We start from the raw sequence: 5,622 nt of genomic DNA, 5'->3' as shown, positions 1-5,622 counted from the left end.
CAGCACTTTAAAAATAATATCAAATTCTGAAGGCAGTCAGAACCTTAAATTGGAATTTCAGTCTTTGACATTGGAAACAAACATACAAGACAATTGTTAGTATTCTGCATTGTGCAGATAAAGACTTAGACTACTAGCAAATTCTTCTGAGAGACATGCCTGATAAGATTATAAATTAGGTTCTACAGAGAAAGTGCACTTAAAGAGAGATTTAATTGTTTGCCAATAAAAATCTCATGTTGCATGGTGATTTCAGAGCTCATTTTAACAGTTGTTACTATTCAAATGCCTTGTTTTAACAGTTTAGGGTTTTGTTTGTTTGTCTTGGTTTAATGAATTCATTGTTCTAACTCAAAACTTCACTGTTCTCCTGACTTTTGTGTCTGAATTAAGATTTTGCTTCCTTTTCCTGTGTGCTTATTGCCATACAATAGATGGAGAATGTTATGTGTGAGTAAACATCTTTTAGACTCATTAGACTTTAAAAAAAAATGTGTGAACATCTAAAACTGGGTGTCCAAGACTGTCTGCCATGTACTGTTGGGCAGCTTGTTCATGGAATGTTTATGACTTCTTATTCTTCTTATTTGTGCATGCAAACTGTGATGTTAGATTTTTGTGCTCGCACAAGCAATTGGCATAGTCACAATTGGAAAGGCAGGAGTACATAAGAATGTGTTAATTTCCATTCAGGGATAGAGATGCCTTGGTAAGACGGCATGTAACTTCAGCTGGTTCTAAACTTCAGCAAAAAATGTGAATCAAGCCAGGTCAGAAAGCTGGAAGAAGTTCTGAAACATTTTCAAGTTTGTATTTGGATAAATTCAGTAATGCATTCAGTGATCTTTAGCTATGCCATTCAATTTTTAACAATATGTTTTTTAATGCTCAGGACAAAATATTTGCTCAGTTCTCCCTACATGAAGTAACAGTTAGCAAAGTACATAGGATGTTATGGAAGTGGGAACCTATAAGTTTAGGTAACATAGGTGCTCCTTTATTGGAGATTAACATCTGAGGATCTTATCTGAATTCCATTAAAATAATGAAACTGCTGACAGGTCTTTTTATCAGGCCCACTACGAATGTCAATTCCTTTGGGCTTATACACCACAGACAGTTAGCAATTTAGCTCATAAATATAATTTCCATATAAATTTGCTGATTAGCATTGGTAATCTATTGAAACCTCCATGTCTGTAAACTCAGTGAATGACAAGGTGGATTTCTGCTAAGACGTTAGCCAGTCTCTTGACATCATCACTTCAGCCTTATAGTTTCTACATATTTAACCTTCTGTTTCTAATAAACATCATCCTTTGCATCAAAGGGCTTTAGGACATCCATTTTTTGCTGACACACTTGTGCTGTGCTTTATTTATTCATCATCAAAGTATGGTACTGGCCAAAAGGTGAATGACCTCTCTCCCCTCTAACTCATTTCCTGAGTAGACCAATATCATCTAACTTCAAACACTGACAAATGTAAATTGAGGTCTGTGAAATTAGAAAAGTGCTGAACAAGAGTATACAGAGAAGTGTGACATTTTCCTGTTGTGAATAACAATCTAATATCATTTCTCCTATAAGAAACTTGGATGTTGGATATGCTTTACCTATTTGTGAGGTACATAGGAAAACCTTTCAAATGCTCTTAATTCACAGAGAAATTGCACACCCCGAACTCTATTAATGCTACTTTTGTATATCCCAAAGTAGTGAGAATAGACTCTTTGCAAGGTTAAACTGGGGGTCAGAACTCTTTTGATGTTTCATGCTGTTGTTGCTCATGGTATAAACTACTTAGGTGGTGGCCATATACTTAGTGAGATACTGGATTCTGGACTGGATATTCAAAATTGGAAAACAAAAGCACAAGCTTCTTAAACACCTCTCATAGCCTTCAACATAAATTATTAAAAGAAGAGGCTTCCAGAATCGTAAAAGATAGCAACTTTTTCTGAGTTTATAGATACGTAGGAAATAATGAGAGGGCAGCTGTGCCTTATATCCATTTCAGAGAACTCCTGATAAATTTTCAATAGTTTTTCTGATGATTGTTTACATATGCATGTCTTGATCTTTGAGGAAGTAGCTTTGTATTTTGATTTTTGAGTATATCATATATTTTTCAAGCATGCTTTGCAATGGCTGCAGTTAGCTCAAGATGAGCACAAAAGAAAAATGGGTGTTGAAGAAAGAACTCTCATCTGCTTCTAGTCACATTTTTATGCTCCACTTTTGCCTGAAAATGGACTGACTTTCACTTGGAATTTAATAGAGATTACTAAACCCTGGTGAAATTTAAGTTTGCTTGGTTTAATGATAGTTTAAGACAGAAAAAGGGAAAAAAATGATTTTGGTCTTATTTTGTGTGTCTTTACACAGGTTTTGTACAGAGCTGATTAGCACTATGTTCACACAAGCTAAACCTGCTGATAGAGCAGTCTCTTGTTTACTATAAGAAAGGCAATTGTCCATAACACGTAGATTAAGTAATTAAACACCTAATACGTGGTCCTGATTCTGGGAATACTTAAGCATGTCTGTAATTTGGCATGCATGGGAAGTCCTTCTGACTCTAAAGAGATTACTCACATAAGTGAAGTTATTTCTGGGAGATGTGTTGAAATGCATTCACTTACAAGAGTGAGATGGATTTGCAAGTAAGTTGAATTGCTCACATGCAGTATGTCTGCAGAACCATGGACCAAATCTGCAACTGTCACACTCTTGTCTATACACAGTTCAACTTTCTTTTTCCCTCATACCCAGGTGGCTTCCATTTGGCATTTCATAGCATTCCCCCAGCAGTTTGTGCTAGCCAAGATAGCAAGTGACTCAACACAATAGTGTTGTAACGTGTGCTGTATCATCTTTTGATGCCCTGGATTTTGGTGTTCAATGGGAAACAACAATAAATTCATGGCACTTTACTGCCTCTGCCAAATGTGACATCTTTCAGAGTATAACATGCTGAAAAGCTTGCACAATCTGTGCCAACTGCATGATTTAGCTGCTATAAAATCCCTCTGAATCAAAACCATTTTGAAATAAAGAAGAACCAGCCTGAGAATTTCATTGCACTGTTGGATATCCACTCAAAGATCAATCACCTGTCCTCATTCTGTATTCCTGCTGTATTTTCCAGCTTAATCTTTTCTGCAGCTTACCTATTTCATTAAGGCTGGAATTTTAAAAGACTAGCAGTCACATGCAGAGGCAGAGAGTGAAGAGTGAGAAGTGTGGAATCTGGAAAAAGCAATCTCTTTCTTCCCTTCTTGTTTCTGTGAGACTCTATAATAGCCAGATATGCCTTCTGTGGTTTGGCATCCTAATGTTCCTGAATCCTGCCCTACTAGCTTGGTGTACAAAAATAGGGTTGGCCGTGAGAGAACAGGTTAGTCCCTCTGATTCTCTGGAGTTTTCTCTTCCATTTAATGTTTTATATAGTACTCTTCATTGTAATAGCTTTCTTTTTTAGAGTGATCCATTGCTAAGATCTCTTATATGTGTTGTCCTGCTCTGTACCTACTGGGGAAATAAAGAGTATGTCTTGGGACAGACTAATGGCAGTTTAATTTTGGTTTGATTTGTGTTTGTTCTTAGTTATAAATAAATATGCTACCATATGTTTGTTGAGTAAGGCAATGTCAAAGAAATGTAGTTTGTATCAAAGGCAGATGATGGTGAGAACAATGTAGTCTAAAATATCTGTGAGAGGCCAGGGAGCCTCTCTTTTTAGAGGAAGAGAGACATGGACTTCTTTTGCAGAGCCAGATGGAAAAAGGTCTTGCACAGGGTCTCTCAAGGTTTCCGGATTCCATATCAAGTACTTATTGAAAGGAAACTGCTGACTGGTGGGATGCTCTCAGCAGGGTCTGAGACACTGGTTGGATGGGAGTCTTTAAATCCCCTGCATTTCCTTAGCAAGTGCGTGAAGCAAGAGTACCTCTTGGATCTATGGCATTAATTCTCTGCCTCTGCTCAGACATGCCAGATATGTGTGTCCCATAAGGGTATGGCTAAAAAAAAAATAATCTGAATTACAAAGAAACATGACCTTTGGGGATGAACTAATCAATGGTGTATCAGCAAAGCACTTTGTGTACAGGAAAGATGCTTGTCCATTGCACTGTTGCATTGAAAGGGTGTTTAAACAACACAATGATGCATAATATTTGAGTCATGAAAAAGGATTATATTCGTTATATTAAGTTGTTGGTTCGTTCTGTGGAACATTTCTAAAAATTCACTCTAGAACAGCCTATTAAAATGATAAATTATCATTGCAACATCTGATCAAAAATTCAGTAAGTTAATTAATGCTTCTTTGTCCTAATAGCTTATATAATGAGGGGGAAGTTTGCTAAATTAAGCATAGTAAAATAATTTTGTCACCGATTTGATATCAGTTAGGTTCATGTATTCAAAAGTTGTTAGAAGATCTAATAATATGGAAATGTACCTGTGTGGACGGTTCACGTGTATGTTCGTACGTGTGCGTAAAATTCTGTTGTTAGACTTCTGAGGTCCTATGGCTGTGATTTTGGCTGCTAGCAGTAGTTACCCGAGTTATTTGTCATCACCTGTTTAGAATATTTGATTACAGATTTACATAGGAAAGGCAACAGCCTATAATGAGAGTATAAATTACCTTGCAGTAGTGCCTTGACTGGAATGAAAGTGAGTACACCCTTGTATTCAGCCTGAGAGCATACTAATAGAGGTGCATATTTAACTCTAGGCCATCTAATTAAAAGCAATTTGAAGAAGTAATGTTCCAGCAAATAGAATAATGTATAGGGAAAGAAGTATGGAAAAAATACCTTCTTTCTCTTCATGATAAAGTGTTTCATTTTGACTTCCCACTTCTTCTAAAATTTATTTTATGATCATGTGATCCTAAATCTGTCATGAGTACTTCTGAGAAACTAATTGCTGTCCCTTTCTCACATAAGTGAGATCAGTTGATGGCAATAGATATCAACTGAAAAGTATCAATAAAAAAAAATCCATAAGTTAGGGATCATAGAAGGAATTAAGTGGCGGCAAGCGATGCAAAAAGGAATGTGCATTTTCACTGATATGGAGCAACAATAAACAATGTTTGGAAAACAATGTAGTGTGTCAAAGGCAGACTGGTTGCTTTATCTCTTTATGTACCTCTAGCAACATTAGTAGGAATTTGCTTCAGACCAAAGTAAGGGGAAAAGGAGGTGATATCAAGCACAGTCTGAGTGTGTAAGCCTTTGCTTCTAGTAAGTTTGATCTTCCTGTGACATACAACTTCAATAGAGAGACTCTCACTGACTGTAAAAAGTTCTGGTACAAACCTTGATAATGTCATGTGTTTGTGGGGTTGCTAAGAGGGAAAGAGAAAAAATTCATTAGTAACATTTCAGTTCATGTTTCAGAAATGACTTTCAGCTGCTTCCTACAGAACCTACAAAGGTTCGTTGCAATGCAACTCATCACAAGATGTCTAGCAGGCTTTTGTGTTCATTAAGTTTACTTTGGTCATCGCTACAGTTCAGCCTTGGGGCTGAAGCAGACCATGGAACTGGTTTGCGTATTGAGCTTTTGCAAATCTAAGTACCACAGTGGCACTTAATTTCAAAG

The 5,622-nt window shown here is 36.7% G+C and overlaps 1 protein-coding gene across 3 annotated transcripts in view; it reads left to right on the top strand.

Moving 5' to 3' along the window:
- Positions 1–5,622, top strand: part of LOC308176583 (uncharacterized protein) — a 288,961-nt gene that overhangs the window by 104,916 nt on the left and 178,423 nt on the right. The window lies entirely within an intron of this gene.

Source organism: Anser brachyrhynchus (assembly GCF_964034855.1).
Source record: "Anser brachyrhynchus genome assembly, chromosome: 12".
Lineage (NCBI taxonomy): Eukaryota > Metazoa > Chordata > Aves > Anseriformes > Anatidae > Anser > Anser brachyrhynchus.
The sequence above is the reverse complement of the archived record's forward strand: the minus strand, read 5'-3'. Positions and strand labels throughout refer to the sequence as shown.